The sequence below is a fragment of the Tachysurus fulvidraco genome, chromosome 3 (assembly GCF_022655615.1).
Source record: "Tachysurus fulvidraco isolate hzauxx_2018 chromosome 3, HZAU_PFXX_2.0, whole genome shotgun sequence".
NCBI lineage: Eukaryota > Metazoa > Chordata > Actinopteri > Siluriformes > Bagridae > Tachysurus > Tachysurus fulvidraco.
In genome coordinates, this window is record NC_062520.1 from 31196905 (window position 1) to 31215887 (window position 18983).

General features: G+C 34.7%; 2 long non-coding RNA genes across 2 annotated transcripts in view; both read right to left on the minus strand.

Annotated features, from left to right (window-relative positions):
• Positions 1–9836: 9836 nt before the first annotated feature.
• On the minus strand, positions 9837–13005 carry LOC125140894. The gene is made up of 3 exons (XR_007140208.1): positions 12859–13005; positions 10338–12436; positions 9837–10212 (listed from the first exon to the last, which is right to left on the minus strand). It is a non-coding gene; the product is annotated as an uncharacterized LOC125140894 (long non-coding RNA).
• Positions 13006–18801: 5796 nt separating this feature from the next.
• The window catches only part of LOC113652094, a 3233-nt gene continuing 3051 nt past the window's right edge, over positions 18802–18983 (minus strand). The window contains exon 3 of the long non-coding RNA XR_007140207.1: positions 18802–18983. This exon is cut by the window's right edge and continues 194 nt beyond it. This is a non-coding gene — a long non-coding RNA (uncharacterized LOC113652094).

The window sequence follows — 18983 nt, forward strand, 5'->3', positions numbered from 1 at the left end:
TGCAGCGCGGAATCTACTGTTGTCTTGTCCTGTCTCTAGTACGTGTCATGTTGCGTGTTTCCTTTGTTATTAAACCCTGTTTATTTGGCTATCCTGCATTTTGGTCCGTTTTTATCCCGCGTTCGTGACAGTTTCCTTATTGTTGAGAAGTAAACTGAGCCTTTTAATCTCCTTTACAACTGCTTTACAAGGCATAGATAGACAGTGCTTTAGATGAGCTCACATAAATAGTTAACAATAAAGTAGTAAATGGTTTTTAACTAACTGAATTTATCATGATTTATATTAGGAATATGTGTTTATGAAGCATTTATTAACACTCAGTTACAATACATCTAAATAATTACTTACACTTTCTAAATGATCTTATGAACCACTGACACCCCATAAATAACTGGTTTATGAGTAATTTATTACTTATTTTTAAAATATAAATTGATCATTAATTAAGGATGTAAATGTAATTATTAAGCACATGATTATATGGCTAACGCAGGAGTAATGCTTTGTAAATGATTACATAACTATTTATTTATGTTTATCTAAAGCTAAATAGTGTGCAGTTATTATAAACGTTACCGATAATTATTTTCTTAATAAACTCGCCAAACCTCCACTGAACACATTAACCACCACTCAAGTTTCTGCTGACACACAGAGGAGTGATTAAGAACATCAACAAACAATTTTATATTCTCAGTGTCACTAAAACTGCTAAACTGATACACGACCCGTTTTAGATTTGTGCTAGCGCTGTGGTTATAGATGGTTTTGTCTACACATGTTGTTGTCTATATAATAATCACAAATATTTATGACCTGTTTTGTCTGGTTAATGATTGTTTTTTATTAATTTACTTTTGATCTAATGACATCAGTGAAATCTTTCAAGCTGGATAAAAAAGCCACAAAAACCCTTTTGCTATCAAAAGTATTGTTTTATTTCTTAAATAGATTTAGAATTCTAGTACAAGGTTTAACAATTACATTTCTGATGTAGGTTCCATACTATTTAATTTACGTGTATCTACAGTATATACCCTACTGTACGTTCTTATCTGCACTTGTCTATTTGCACAATTGCTTCTCTTTGCACTTCTGTTAGATGCCAAACTGGATTTTGTTGCTGTGTACCTGTATTATGCAATAATACAATAATCTATCTATCTATCTATCTATCTATCTATCTATCTATCTATCTATCTATCTATCTATCTATCTATCTATCTATCTATCTGTCTATCTATCTGTCTGTCTGTCTGTCTGTCTGTCTGTCTGTCTGTCTGTCTATAAAAACAAAGATGAAATGCGGCTTAAACGATACATCCACTATAAATTACTAAAACAAGACTTAAATCGTATTAAACTTAATGAAGACAAAAGGTGGATGAGTTCAAAACAGTCTTTTTTATTTCAAATCAAATGAGCTTACAAATCTCAAAGCAGACAGATGACACATCATACAAACAGTTAGAGCTGCGTGGGTGGCGTCCACTTCCTGTGCACTCAGTCTTCTGATGGTGAACTTTCCATTAGCTTTGTCGTTGTTGCTTTAACATTGACATTGTGGATTTTTTTCTCCTCAAATTTAGTTGTTCAATAAAATAAATAAACAAGACTCGATGGGATGGAACAGAATCAGATCAATAATGTGGTAAGAATAAAATATATCTGATGATCTTTGAATTTGAGTAATAGTAATGATGATCATAAAACATGTTTAAATTATTCTGTAGATTTTTGAATTGTTGAATGGATAAAATTGTCAAATAAAGCATTCAGTTGAACGATTGTCATAGTTTTTTGCTGAAAAGCATTCAGTTGAATGTTTGTTTAATCAAATGGTTAAATATATTTTTCTGGAATTTTTCATAAACACTGGTGTTTAGACCCAGGGTAAAAACTGTTGAGAAATTGCAGAACCGAAGCCATAGTTACTTTCTGTCATGACACCTCGATATATGCCAACCATTTCATCTTTAGCATTGTAAACAGGAGAGCCACTGTCTCCAGGTTTACCTGCTACAGATATTAGAAAAGCACCAGTACACGGTTTAGAACAAACGATTTTACCCTCCTGCTTCTGAAAATTCCCGTCAGGGGTTGAAGTGTAAAAATATCCTTTGTCAGTATCATTAATGTTACCTATGTGGTTGTGTAGACCAGGTTCAAGTGGAGTGGTATCACCAAACAATTTAATAAAAGCCTGATCTCTGTTCAGATCGGCGTTACACGATTTAGTAAAGCAAGCTTTATAGATCAATGCATTTGTAGATTTTTCTGTACAGAAAATACTCAGTATTTTTGAGTTTTCTTCAATAACATCTTCTATAACATGTAAGGCAGTCAATACATAGCCGTAACCAAAGTAACAGCCAAGTCCACGAGTAATTGAATTTGATGTAATAACTTTGATAAAGCAAGGTTGTTTCTCTGTAATCATAGGTTGGATCTGAGCATCGTATTCTTCAAGTGATTTGTTTCTGTAAACAAATGGACCATTTGAATATTGTAAATTTTCCAGACATTCATCTGTAAGATATTCAATCTGTAAGTGAGACATGTTGAGAGCAAATGCTGAACTGTGTGCATCCAGGACGTAGGTGGGGTTTTATAGAGTGGTTTTAAACCCCACCCACCACCCGCTCTGCGCATGACATTAAGAACATTAAGCACATTAAGAATGTGCGTTTTTACATCATTTGTGTTTTTTCAATAAATGGACAATTCTTAGTTTTATCACCAGTTTTGCCTGTTTAATATTTTTTTAATCTGTTTCCATTTTTAATCTGAAGAATGTGTCCCGTATTAGAATACTAGTATAAATTTGAACTATTACATATCTAATGGAGGTTTAAGAATTTAGCAAATTATGGCTTAACCCATATGTTCACTAGAATTTCTAAATTGAGAATAAAATCATATTAAATTCAATGATTATCATCATGATCATATTTATGCTCTTTCAATTGTCTGTTTATTTTATTATATGTATTTAAGTTTATATGCATAGTTCTCTTCAACTCACTTAGGTTTATATTGGGTTAAGTTTATCTCCAATAACTGCACTGCATGAATAGATTATTCCTCTTATAACACAGATGTCTGGTCATTTATTATTAATCACTGATTAACTGATTTTCTCTGTTACACAGCTGTTGCTTAACATGTATCATTAGTGGTGTGTCATGTTGGGATATTTAACACACAGGCAATATGAAACAGGATACACAGATATACACAGGATATACTGTACTGTACAGAACATTTGCAGTTATGCATTTTTGAATATATTTTAAAAACTCTGCCCTGAGCTGACTTTGTGATACCATTTGTTTATGGCGTCCTCTTATGACCGTGATATCCTATGTTTTCACCTAGAAATTCTTTCTGTTTTATTTTCATAAACACTTATTGCGAAATTAGGTATGTGAATAGAAACAACAGCAGCACAACAATAACCCATCTGAGGAAGTGAAAATACCCTGAATATAGTGAACTGTAGTATTTCCTTTTATAGGATTGTCATGAACTAATTATAAGATTTCTAGACATTAGTATAAATTTAAACTTTTTAAGATTTTAGATTTTCTTATTCTCCTGTCAGATACTTTTACTTGATGTTTGCTTAAAATTAGCTAAATTATTGTGGGAAAATAAGTGTTAGTGTGGGATGTACTGAGCTGAAGCTTGTTCAAGTTTCTAAATAATTTTTTTCAAAGAAGTGGATATATATAGTTCATATTTATACTAGAATTCTAATACGGGAAACTTTCTTTAGATGGAGACAGGTTAAAAATACGTAAAAAAAAAAAATTATTAAACAGGCAAAACTGGTGATAAACTAAGAATTATTCATTAATTGAAAACACACAACTTAGGTAAAAACGCACGTTCCCCTTAAGGCTCTCGCCCCCTATTGCAGGTTTTTTGCCTACATGACCTACCCAACAAAAAGTGGTACAGCTCCCACATACTTTGACACACAGGAGCCTGGTCTCATTGGAAAGAAGAGATTCTCTAGTTTCAGATACAAGTGTCAGATTGATTCTAGGCCTTGCTGGGACAAAGTTACAGAGGCTAGAATGGAAGGTTTTGATTTCCACCTGAGTTGTTTACCTGATAAACTGATTAATCTTATTTCTCTGGAACATGTTAGGAACCAAATAACAACTGAGGGTCATAGCCACATGTCTTGGCTTTCACCAAGTCAAAAGACCCAAAAATGGCTTCAATAAAAATATTTTTCTACGGACATGTCCGTCCGGTCATGTGTTTCTTGTTTACTGTATAACTTTGAATTAAAAGACTGCATGCTCAGTTTAAAAGGCCTAAAACAAACAGAGCCTCTCTGTCTACAAGTCTGCTGTGAAAAAGGCCTGTAACCTGACACCCTGAGCTGTGAGAGTGTGAAAAATTCGAGAATTGCGCAATAAATTTACATTTACATTTACAGCATTTGGTAGACGCCCTTATCCAGAGCGACGTACAAAAGTGCTTAAATCTCTAACATGGAATACATTAATGCTGGTTCACTAGGTTACATACTTAAAGAGTTTAAAACATTAAACATTTAAAACATTTGTTCAAAGTTACAATGAAAAAGTGTCAAAGGGTTTTTTTTTGTTTGTTTTTTTTGTGACTCAGCTGTCCGGACCTCTAGGGGAAGTTCATTCCACCACCTTGGTGCCAGAACAGAGACGAGTCTTGTAGTATACTTGCCTCTTACCCTGAGAGATGGTGGAACCAGTCGAGCAGTGCTGGTAGATCGGAGGTTGCGGGGTGCAGTGCGAGGAGTGATGAGGGCTTTGAGGTAAGAGGGAGCTGGTCCATTTTTGGCTTTGTAGGCCAGCATCAGTGTTTTGAATCGGATGCGTGCAGCTACCGGAAGCCAGTGGAGGGATCGCAGCAAGTCAAGTCAAGTCAAGTCAAGTCACCTTTATTGTCACATCACCACGGCACATGTGCCTTGGTGAGTGAAATTCTTGGGAGCGAGCTCCAGAAATTGCAGAACCATTTACATACAATAGTAGAAACATAAATAGAACAGTTTACAGACAGCTTAAAAAGAAAATGTGCAAAATGCTCAGTACCATTGAAATGTGCAAATGTGGAAAATGTGGAAAGGATGCAATGTGCTCATACATAGTCAGTACACACAGTGTACTACTAGACATATATATGACCATACATATATGTATGTATAAGTATAAATATAAATAATATATATAAAGTATTATATACATGTAATATTATGTAACATGTTAAGGTGCAACGGACTGTACAGATACAGAAACAGAAATGTCCTGTAGTACCGATAGCTTATTGTCAGATAGATTGTTATTTTAAATTAAATGCAGTGTGTGTATAGTCCAATGTGTATTGATGCAGTACGAATACAGTGTGCGTGTGTGCATGTGTGTATAGTCCGGTGTTGAACTGTTGAATATGCTGTGTGCTGTGTTAGTTATGGCTGTTAATTAGTCTGATGGCCTGAGGGAAAAAGCTATCCCTCAGTCGACTAGTGCGGGATCGGATGCTGCGGAGACGTCTTCCTGAGGGGAGCAGAGAGAGCAGTCTGTGGGATGGGTGGCTGGAGTCATTAATGATCCTCCAAGCTTTCCTTATGCACCGCCTGTTGTAGATGTCCTGGAGGGAGGGAAGCTCACCTCCAACAATGTGGCTGGCAGTTCGCATAACCCTTTCCAGAGGCTTACGGTTGCCAACGGTGCTGTTTCCAAACCAAGCGGTGATGCAGCCCGTCAGGATGCTCTCTATAGTGCAGGTGTAGAATGTTCTGAGGATGCTGGGGCTCATTCCAAACTTCCTCAGCCATCTCAGGAAGAAGAGGCGTTGGTGTGCCTTCTTCAGCACAGTGTCGGTGTGTGTGTGGACCAGGTGAGATCCTCACTGATGTTAACACCCAGAAACTTAAAGCTGCTCACACGCTCCACAGGTGTCTTATCGATGGAGATGGGTCTGTGTTCTCTGCTCTGTCTCCTGAAATCAACCACCAGCTCCTTGGTCTTGTCGATGTTTAGTGAGAGGTGGTTCTTCTGACACCATTTGGTCAGGGTGCTCACCTCTTCTCTGTAGGCCGTCTCATCGTTGTCGGTGATCAGGCCTATCACCGTTGTATCATCAGCAAATTTGCCGATGACGTTGGAGCTGTGTGTAGCTGTACAGCAGCGGGGTGGTTTGCGAGAACTTTGGCAGGTTAAAAACAAGCCGGGCAGCTGCAATTTGGATCATTTGCAGAGGATGGATTGCGTTCATAGGTAGACCTGCCAGCAGTGTGTTGCAGTAATCCAGTCTAGAAATGACAAGAGACTGAACAAGTACCTGAGCAGTCTGTGTGGACAAAAATGGCCGAATCCTTCTAATGTTGTAGAGAAGAAACCGACATGAGCGAGTCACATTAGCAACATGAGAGGAAAAGGACAGTTGATTGTCCATGGTTACCCCAAGGTTGCGAGCTGTGGCTGAAGGGGAGATCAGATCGTTGTGCAAGGATATATATAGGATATATAGGATAACCCAAACCCTAACCCTAACCCTAGGTTTGTGCTTAATGCAGCAGAGCGGGTGGTGGGCGGGGTTTAAAACCACCCTATAAAACCCCGACTGCGTCCGAGATGCACACATACAGTTCAACATTTGCTCTCAATATGTCTCATTTACAGAATTATCTTATAGGAGAATTTCTGGAAAAATTACAATTTTCAATTGGTCCAATTGTTTACAGAAACAAATCAATTGAAGAACATGATGCTCAGTTACAACCAATGATTACAGAGAAACAACCTTGCTTTATCAAAGTTATTGAATCAAATTCAATCACTCGTGGACTTGGCTGTTACTTTGGTTACGGCTACAGGTATGTATTGACTGCCTTATATGTTATCGAAGATGTTGTTGAAAAAATCTCAGAAATACTGAGTATTTTCTATACAGAAAAATCTACAAATGCATTGATCTATAAAGCTTGCTTTACTAAATCTTGTATCACGGATCTGAACAGAGATCAGGCTTTTATTAAATTGTTCGGTGATACCACTCCACTTGGTCCTGGTCTACAGAACCATATTGGTAAAATTAATGATACTGACAAAGGATATTTCAACCCCCGACGGGAATTTTCAGAAGCAGGAGGGTAAAATCATTTGTCCTAAACAGGGTACTGATGTTTTTTTAATATCTGTAGCAGGTAAACCTGGAGACTGTGACTCTCCTGTTTACAACGCTAAAGATGAATTGATTGACATATATTGAGGTGTCATGACGAAAAGCAAATATGGCTTTGGTTCTGTAATTTCTCAACAGTTTTTAGCCTGGGTCTAAACACCAGTGTTTACGAAGAAAAACATATTTAACCATTTGATAAAATAATTGTTCAACTGAATGCTTTATTTAACCATTTTATACATTCAACAATTCAAACATCTACACAATACTGATCTATTACTGATATATTTGAGGAGGAAAAAAATCCACAGTGTCAGTGCTAAAGCAACAACGACAAAGCGAATAGAAACTTCAACATCAGAAGACTGAGTGCACAGGAAGTGGACGCCGCCCACGCAGCTCTAACTGTTTGTATGATGTGTCACCTGTCTGCTTTGTAAGCTCATTTGATTTGAAATAAAAAAGACCGTTTTGAACTCATCCACATTTTCATTAAGTTTTTCATTGTCTTCATTAAGTTTAATACGATTTAAGTCTTGTTTTAGTAATTCTTGTGGACGTATAGTTTAAGCCACATTTCATCTTTGTTATTATAGATAGATAGATAGATAGATAGATAGATAGATAGATAGATAGATAGATAGATAGATAGATAGATAGATAGATAGATAGATAGATAGATAGATAGATAGTAGTTTATTGTCATTGCATAATACAGCTAAACAGCAACGAAATCCAGTTTGGCATCTAACAGAAGTGCAAAGAGAAGCAATTGTGCAAATGGACAAGTGAGGATAAATTAGTAATACTTGAAAAATATAGGAATGCAAGAAAAGCCTTTTGTGCACCGCTTAATACAATGATCCTTTTTTAAATGGTTCACACTTTTGAAACAAGGTCTATCCTTAATCTGTTTTTAGGTCCAGTGTTTGATTTGCTCCCAGCAGCTGGCCTATAATCAAATCAAATCAAATCAAATTTTATTTGTCACATACACATACATACAGGGTATGACATGCAGTGAAATGCTTTTGCATCTGTCCAGTATATAAGCATAAAAAGGAATGCACAAAATAAATAAATAAAAAAGTATAAATTGTATAAAAACTATATAAACTTTGAAAATATATGTAGAAAAATAATGTTTATACATAAATATACATATACATAAATATGGATGTTTTTTAATGATTGTCCTTAAAGTGTCCATGTGCAGTATGGTGTGAATAAAGTGGCATTGTGCTGTGCAAGTCCAGAGTTAAAGTGTCAGTGCAAAAAAATGTGCATAAAAACAGTGAAGATGGAGAGAGATGTCCAGTATTAGATCCTGGGTGTTTCCTGGTTTAGGCTCCAAATTGGCCTGCGGGAAGAAGCTTCTCCACATTCTCTTTGTGTTTCTTTCAAGGAGCGGAAGCATTTCCCTGAACGCAACAAAGAAAAGAGTACATAATAATAATAATACATCATCCATGTTGAGGCATTTTCGTGCAAAGCAAGACAGTGCTATTTCCTCTGTCCAAGATGTAGCCTTTTAATTTTATTCAATTGTTTCGGTTTAATTATTAGAATAATTAAGTGGTTTAAAAGTGCTGCTGTAATTTTATTATTGTCAAAATAGTAACTCATACATTATTGTATTTAATATTGATTCATTTATTTATTAATCTATCCTTAATTTCTCAATCCATTAATTTTTGCTTCTAAAATTAATACGTTGTTTGGTTGTGGAACATTCTGTGATAGCGCTTTCACCAGCAGAGGTCATCATCGAGCTCTGATTTGAAAAGCTTCGAGTAATGAAGCTTTTTCCGACACAATGGGTTGAAAGCTTAACTGCTTCAAGAAAGTTTCACTTCGCCATCACTAGTTACAACAATTACAATAACATGTAGCTAATGGAATCCACTACAACACGAGACTTTTCGCGAATTTGTTATCCTTCTCTTCCAAACAGCTGCTGGAATCGTTTAAAGTAAGCGCTGTTTTTCGAGACGCCACTTGGACGATACCAACTTGTGTAACGGAGAGGGGTGCGTCTTTTAGTATTTTATCTGATTTATTATAAAAGACTCATAATCGATTGTCAACAATAATGATGTTACAAAATATATTAATACTACATATACTTAGCTGATCATGATATAAATATTAGGGCGTTTTAATTGATAGTTTGGAGACTTTACCTCCCCTCACCCTCACACCCGGAAACAACGCCCATAAATCTACAAATTACATTTATTTCTTCCTCTTTTACCACAGCAGTTTTCCAACACGAATGACGCTATTAATTAATGATTAATATCTTACCAGATTTATAGTAACACCAAATGTAGGTCAAATTTCATAAATATAAAATGTAAATGTATTTAGCGTGGTGGTTTTTAAGCTGTATAGAGCGACCCCTTGTGGACAAATTCAGCTACTGTAGACGACATAATTTTTTAGCTATAAGAAAAATAAAGAAATAAAATAATGCTAGCACTGAACAGCATTTTAACACAGTTTAAAACTGATCATCTTATGAATCTGTTAAATTCATTCGGTCAGAAAGCAGTGTTTTTTGTCATTAGATATGAATACATGTTATTAATAATGATAATGTCTGACTTCATAGCACATGACTTACCAGCTAGTGATAGAATCACACCAGGTCAATTCAGATCAAATTTATTTGTACAATTCGTTTCCTTTCAATAAATGTTTGTTACAGAATACTGGATATAGACTGAAGTCCTTAGTGAGCAAGCCTATGGCGACGGTGGCAAGGAAAAACTCCCTGAGATGACATAAGGAAGAAACCTTGAGAGGAACCAGACTCAAAAAGGAACCCATCCTCTTGTGGGTGACACCAAATAATGCAATTAGATATAATTACAGTCCACAGATGGAGAAAAGTAATGGACTAAATGTGCTGAAGCGATGATTTCGTTGATGACGATTACAGCAGCATTCTGTAGAGAGAAATCTTCTGCATCCAGGTGTCTTTTGTCCAGTAAATTAAAGGTGAGGCTTTTTTTTCTGAAAAACCTTCAGTGTATATATGTAGGAAGAGAGAGAGAGAGAGAGAGAGAGAGAGAGAGAGAGAGAGAACTGAATATTACATTTATAACACAGTGCTTGTCAGAAGATGCGTATTTTAAAATGATACTTACTTAAATTTGAGCACCTCACTCTGGGCAGCCGTCAGGTAAATTGGAATAGGAAATGGTTTCCACAGGATCATACACCTTGACCTACATTTACATTTACAGCATTTGGCAGACGCCCTTATCCAGAGCGACATACATATGTGCTTAAATCTCTATTTTTGGATACATCAATGCTCATTTACTAGGTTACATATTTAAGATACCATGAGTATTAATAATAATAATAATAATAATAATAATAATAATAATAATAATGAATATATTTTACATTTATATATATTTTATAAAAATATATAATATTAAAATATATATTGTAACAATATTTTAGCTTGTTTATTTTTTTCTGCAAGAGGATTTATGCAACATGTGCAGTTATTATTTATTTAATTTTTTTTAAACTTATATAAGACCTTTTTTCTAACAAGGAGTTCTGTCCCTTTCTGTATTTGTGAGCCAAGCCTGAGATTTCTCCGTATAACATGTGAGCCAGTGCGAGCCACGTGTAAACCAGACACAAATATTTAAAGATTTTAGAGAGCTACTCATGCCAGCAGGCTTTAGATGGCGTTTACTTTTTGGCAGTTTACTGCTCTTTTCAGCTTGGTTTCCCTGCTGGTTTGCTGCAGATGTAAGTGAGGCTGATGCTGATCTTGATGCTGATGTTGGTATCTTCAGTATGTAACCTAGTGAACCAGAGTTAATGTATCTAATGATAGAGACTTAAGCACTTTCGTACGTCGCTCTGGAGAAGGGCGTCTGTCAAATTATGTGAATATAAATGTAAATGTAAAGCTGCTCTTGCGTCGTTATGACTGGACCAGGTCAGATCTGCGCCAGGTGTGGGGTTTGGCTGAGTTTCCATTTCCATTTTCTATGTGAGTTGATCTCTCAGTTGTTGGCACAAGTGTAATAAATGTTTGCTGTCAGCAGGTGAAACTCAGGGGACTCGGATTGTGCTTGGAGGCGAGCTTTCAAAGACTTTGCTTTTTTAGTCTGACAGCAAGTAAAAACGAAACACACACACATACACACACACACACACACACACACACAAAAGATGCTCAGGCTGGGCTTCCTAACATAGAAAGGGAAAGACAAATGTCATGATAGAAAAGAAGAAAAATAAAGATTTTCTTTGCCGTCAGGCACGAGCAAATTTTTAACGATTGCTTTTTATGTTTTATTTCTATGTTTTATTTCTTTTTTTAAACATTTGAGAAATCACAGGTCAGTTGTTACAGGAGTTCCTCAGCAGGTTCCCAAAAAAGCTTGGAACCAACTTGAATTTATCTCTGAGTATCTCTGTAAGACTGCGATCATTTTTTTGGCTCCAGGGTGTTAAGCACAGAAAGGTTTTACAAGCGACGCCGTTTTTCTTTTTGACACCTTGATATATGCCAATCAGTTCATGTTTAGCGTTGAAAACAGGTGAGCCACTGTCTCCAGGTTTACCTGCTACAGACATTTCAAACGAGCTTGGAAATTGGTGAAGAATTTTACCCTCCTGCTTCTGAAAATTATTATTAGGATCTCGGGTATTAAAGTATATACTGTCATTTTTGTCCATTTCAGCGATCTGGTTTTGTAAACCATCTCCAAGGGGACTAGTATTGCCTAGTAATTTAACAAAAGCCAGATCTCGAGCTTTGTCACGGTTACAGCATTTAGTAAACTCAGCCTTGTAGATCAGTTTAATGTCTTTAGTAGGAAAAGCAATGAGTATCCCTAAATCTGTATCTCTAACTACATGCAAGGCAGTCAAGACATGGCCACAACCATAATAACAGCCGAGTCCATTAAGAATATATTGTTTATCATGTGTATGAATGATTATTTTGCAAGGTGTTTCCTTTGGAATCACCAGCTCCATGTCAGCATTATAATCTAAAATTTCTCCATTTTTATAAACTACTGGGCCATTTGTAGATTCTAATTTTTTAGAATATTCCTCTATCATCTCATTCATAAGCCAAAGTGGATCTGAACTATTATTAGACGGTGCTGCATTGTGCATCATGTATTGTTTATTAAATAAATCTTTTATATTAAAAAATGTAAATATATTTGTACATCCACATTAGGTTGGTGTATGATGTGAAAACCTGTGAAATCAGAAAAAAGTCAGTGTAAGCACAAAATGATGATGATGATGATGATGATGATGATGATTAATAATAATGTTTACAGTTTTTTCTCAAATGGTTACACAAATCTCAGTAATCACAGATACTTTTGTGAAAACCTCTAAATCTTCCACACAGCTAATGCCAGAGAACAGAGTTTCTCAACACCATTAGATAGTTTTTTTTCTTAAATGACTTGTTATTACTTGTCTCTTGACTCATCACAGCACTGAACGCTGATTTTACCCGAGTTGTAATTGAACAAACAAGACTTTAGTTAACCTCACCCTTTACCACAAGAGTTCAAGCCAGATAAATATGAAACAGAGGAGTGTAGTCGAAGTACATTAAGTAAATTAAGTACATTAATGACAGAAATAAAATAGTTTGAAGTCACTCACCATTTCCTTTTTTATCTTCTCTTTTTGGCGACTGCCGTGGAGGAAACAAAACCGATGCATTTTATATCAGTCGTCAGCCAATCATCTTCGAACAGCAAAGCTCACCAACAAAGCAAAACAAAACCCCGCCTGCCTAGTAGCTTCAAGCACAACATGACTCATCCAAGTTTACAAGGAAGACTTTTGGCGAGGATGTTTCTCTGTGCTGGGTTTCGGGTGAAGAAATGAACTCCGAGACATTCCAAATATCTCACTGGAAATAATTACCAGAGACACTTCCTCTTCAGCAAGCTCTTGAACAAATTGTGTCACTTGAACAAATAGTGTACAATCACTAGCAGGTTATTTATGAGATTAAGTCCTCATTGTTTATTTTTTCTTCCAGTTCTGCTTTAGAACGTTTACTGGATTTACAGTTTTGTTTTTATTCCTTCACTTCACTTTCATTTCTTGCTTCCTGATCATTTTCCTGGAAATCAGTCACACTTTTACTATCTACCTCAAATATTTTGTGGATCACGTTTGTGTGTATGAGAAATTATTATTGTCTATTTCACTGTAGGTTTTCTGTGCTTCTAGACATGAACATGGATATTAATTAAAGACCAATTAAACCAAACCTTCCTATATTTATTCTAATATTTTCTTATTATCTTAAGCAGCAGTTTTGTCCCTGAGCTCCAGACCTTGAAAAGTTATAATATTCAAAGTTTCAAACATTAATTCAATTCAATTTATTTGTACAGCACTTTAAAAATTCACATAGTCTCAAAGCAGCTTTACATCTGTATTGAAACAGAATAAAAATTTAATAAAATAGGAATAATATAAAAGAAAATACTATATATCTCTAACAATTTTCCATGAGATGAAACGATGAAGAAACATTGAGAGGAACCAGACTCAGAAAGGAACCTACCCTTATTTGGGTGACAGTTCTATAATGTCCTTTCCTCAACAGTTTGTAGTGGATTTAGCAACCAAGAGCTCCTGAGGAACTAACAGGCTGTAAATGCTGATCTATCCCCATTAAAAGCATGTCCATTCAGGTAACCTGTAAAGTGAAAAAATGGATTATTAATCACAGGATTATTAATATAATAATTATTAGTACATGTAGAAGCCATGTTTTTTTGTACAGTAAGACAATATTTAGAGTAAGTACTAAACTACAGTACTGTGCAAAAGTTTTAGGCAGGTGTTATAAAATGCTATAAACAAAGAATTCTTTCAAAAATGGAAGTGTTAAACTTTTATTTTCATAAATGAACAAAATGCCGTGAATGAACAAAAGAGAAATCTAAATCAAATCAATATTTGGTGTGACGACCCTTTCAAAACAGCAGCAATTCTTCTAGGTACACTTGCACGCAGTTTTTAAAGGAACTCGAATGGTAGGCTTTCTCACATCCTTCTGTCTCTTCATGTAATCCCAGACACACTCGATGATGTTTAGATTTTTCTTTTGTTTGCTCACTTATAAACACAAATTATATATATACGTATATATATATATATATATATATATATATATATATATATATATATATATATATATATATATATACGTATATATATATACACGTATATATATATATATATATATATATATATATATATATATATATATATATATACGTATATATATACGTGTATATATATACGTATATATATATATATATATATATATATATATATATATATATATATATATATATATATATATATATATATATATAAAGCATTCTTTGTTTACAGCATTTTTTCACATATGCCTAAAACACAGTACTGTATATGCATTACAATTGTCCTCAAAAAAAAAAAACACAGTAAATTAAATAACTGCAGTTCAATGTAGTTTTGATCTTTAAGTCTCTGAGAAAAGAGAGAATTAAAAACAAAGAATATAAAACATTGTAGAACAAGTCAGAGAGAGAGAGAGAGAAAAAAGAGAGAGAGACAGACAGAGAGAGAGACAGACAGACACAGAGAGAGAGAGAGAGAGAGAGAGAGAGAGAGAGAGAGAAAGAGAGAGAGAGAGACAGACAGACAGAGAGAGAGAGAAAGTAAAAGTAACTAGGCTTGATTACCTTAGTCAAATCACAGACAAAAATGTCCTTTGCATACTGTAAAGACTTGATGTGTTCACCGATTTTATTCTACTGTATATTTACTGTGAAAATAAACCAATGATCTTTTCAACTTTACATCTTTGTTGAAACAGAATTAAAAAAATTAAGTTCTAATTAAGTTTGGTATAAATTTCTAATGAAGTTTGGTATAAATAACATTTGAAAAATGGATGAGCTGGTCCTGTCCATTCAGGTAACCTGTAAAGTGAAAAAATGGATTACAGGATTATTAATATAATAAATATTAGTGGAAGCTTTTTTTTTACAGTAAGACAATATTTAGAGTAAGTACTAAACTACCTGCATTACAAATTTCCTCAATAAAAAAACACAGTAAATTAAATAACTGCAGTGCAATGTAGTTTGGATCTTTAAGTCTCTGAGAAAAGAGAGGATAAAAACACACTCTAAAAAACATTGTAAAACAAGTCAGAGATATCTTGTCAAACCACTTCAACATGATGCTGTACAGCACTGTCATTTTTGTGATTTTTATGACATCAAACCAACTACTCTCACTGTCCACTTTATTAGGAACACCTGTACATCTGGACATTCATGCAGTTATCTAATCAGCCAATCTTGTGGCAGCAACACAATGCATAAACCCATGCAGATACAAGAGCTTCATATAATGTTCACATCAAACATCAGAATACTTAGAAGTCTTATAGTTGCTGGTGCTAGAAATGTTAGTAATAAGTACCAAATTATGTAAATTTTAAAGCAAATGTCCTCCATCTACCTTTGTCTAAAAGAAATACGAGATGCACTGCCTTCTTCTTTCAGCTTCTTTGTTCATAGTGTTTCGTGTCATTTTCTCTGTATAAAAAATATTTTACTTTAAATTTTATTTTATTTTTCATCTATTTGAGTATATACAAGGCAAAGAAACTAATAACCATCTATGTGAATATATAGCTTGAAATAATATTTTACTGGTAGATACTTTTGCTAATTTTAAGCAAACATCAAGTAAAACTATCTGAAAGTAAAATAAGAAAATCTAACTTTTAAATTTGTACTAATGTCTAGAAATGTTATAATTAGTTCATGACAATTCTATAATAGGAAATAATAGAGTTCACTATTTTCATGGTATTTTCACGTTCTCAGATGGGTTTTTGTTGTGCTGCTGTTGTTTCTACTCACATACATACATTCAGTTATGTTTCTTGCAATGATTCATTAAAATCCAAAAATATACAAACCTAAAATTAAACACAAAATCGATCAATTGCCAGTTTTAATATATTCATTTCTTTCTTTCTCTGTATTTTACATGTTAATATACACATGAATTAATTTGCTTATTAGAATTTTATACATTTATTATTAATTAGTTCACTTAATTTCTTTATTTATCAGAAGACATCAGGAGAACATCTCCCACACATCTGCATCAAGTTCTTCTAAAGAATCTCAACAAACCGTGTGTCAAGTCATTTCTCTATGCTCTGATGCAGCTGTTAGCTGCAAGATAAAAGGGGGCGCACTGCAGCCGGCGTGATGCTTATGTTTTCATTTACTCTCCAAAAACACACACAGGAAAAAAAATTCATTACTGTTTAATTAAATTCTACGATATTTGAATGTTTAAATTGTGTTTAATTGTTTTTTTCTGATACTGTTGAATTCAAATATCACTTTACTTCACTAATCCAACTAGGTGTTTTCTGCTGCCAGGCAATCATCTAAAACAGAAGACATCAGGAGAACATCTCCTACAAATCTGACTGGAGAACAGCAAAGATATAAACCACCTTCAAATAATCACAAATATTTATAACCTGTTTTGTCTGGGTAATTATATAATAATTGTTTTTTACTCATTTACTTTGCCTTTCTTTCCTAATGAAAGAGAAAAAAAAACAACATAAAAACCCTCCTCTTCATTTTTCGACTTTTCCCTTCAGGGGTCACCACAGCAAACACAAAAACGGTATCACTATTAAAAGTTTTATTTATTTAAAATAATTAGGATTCTAGCACAAGGTTTAAGATTATTTAAATATTACATATTATTACTAACAAATATGAAAGAAGAATTTACTAAAACAAGAATTAAATTGTTTTTAATGAACTTAACGAAGACAAAAGTTGGATGAGTTCAAAACTTTTTTATTTCAAACTCAATGAGCTTACTGTCAGGACTCAGCCTGGACCTTTGGCCATGTGCGTTTGTTTTTGTTCTGTGTCACGTGTCTGGCCGTGGTGTGTCGGTTGTTGTGCTCAGCCCTTCTGCTTGGCTGTGGATGTCGCTCGGCCATCTCTGGCTGCGCCGCCGTGTGCCTCGCTCCCCCCAACGGCCTCACCGTGTGCCTTGCTTCACCCAATGGCCTCGCCGTGTGCCTCGCTCCATGCACAAGCCTCGCAGTGTGCCTCACTCGTCGTGTGCCTCGCTCCCCCACCGGCCTCGCCGTTTGCCACGCCCCCCATCCCCCCAATTTAATAATGATGAATGACATAATTCCATAATGAATTACCAGTTTCATAACTGTGCCATATTTCTAGAAAAAATAATTCACGTGAATAAGCAATTATATGCTAGTTTAGTAGTAGTAGTAGTAGTAGTAGTAGTAGTAGTAGTAGTAGTAGTTATTACTACTTAAATTAGTTATTAAATTTGAAGATGCTTGACATCTAAAATGTTTGCCAATTCTACTAGATTTATTTGATTACGTTTTAATTATTATTAGTACCAGTTATGTTTTTTATTTATTTTTTTCAACAGCAATTTTTCAACACGTATTAAGTTATGTTAATAAATGATCGACATATTACACATTTACATATACAGGTAACGTGGAATGGGTAACATTGTTAAGGTGGTGATGTTTTAGCTGTAGCAGTGACCCCTGGTGGACAGGTTCTATTATTGCAGGCGGTCTGCATTTTTAACGCTATACTCACAAATAAATAAATCAATGTATTTATTTTTAAATATATTTATACTACTACTTGTCCATCTATCTGATTTCTGCATTAAACATGTTTATTTGCGACTGTACACTAACTGAACCAAAGGAAGTGTGGCGGAACGAGTCGCATAGAATCGATTTGTGCTATGTTCGGACTGTATGTGTCGACTCTTTCGAAGCTTCACATCATCTAAGAAAGTTCAGATACCCAGCAATATTTTCTTTTAAAATAATAGTTACAACCATTAAAATAACATGTAGCTAGTGTAATACACTACAACACGAGGCAGTTTTTCGCGAATTTGTTATCTTTCTCTTCCAAACAGCTGCTGGAATCGTTTAAAGTAAGCGCTGTTTTTCGAAACGCCACTTGGACGATACCAACTTGTGTAACGGAGAGGGGTGGATCTTTTAGTATTTTATCTGATTTATTATAAAAGACTCATAATCGATTGTCAACACCAATAATGTTACAAAATAAATTAATACTACATATATTTAGCTGATCATGATATAAATATTAGGGCGTTGTAATTGCTAGTTCCAATTATTTGGAGACTTTACCTCCTCTCACCTACACACCCGGAAACAACCCCCATAAATCTACTACAAATTACATTTATTGTAAAATTACCACCCCTTGTGGACAAATCCAGCTACTGTAGACGCCATATTTTTTTTTTAATCTATCAGTAAAATAAAGAAATAAAATAATGCTAGCACTGAACAGCATTTTAACACAATTTAAAACTGATCATCTTATGAATCTGTTGAATTCATTTGGTCAGAAAGCAGTGTTGGGTCATTAGATATGAATACATGTTATTAATAATGATAATGTCAGATTTTGTAGCACATGCCTTACCAGCTAGTGATAGAATCACACCAGGTCAATTCAGATCCAATTTATTCGTACAATTCTTTTCCTTACAATAAATGTTTCTTACAGAATACTGGATATAGACTGAAGTCCTTAGTGAGCAAGCCTGTGGCGACGGTGGCAAGGAAAAACTCCCTGAGATGACATAAGGGAGAAACCTTGAGAGGAACCAGACTCAAAAAGGAACCCATC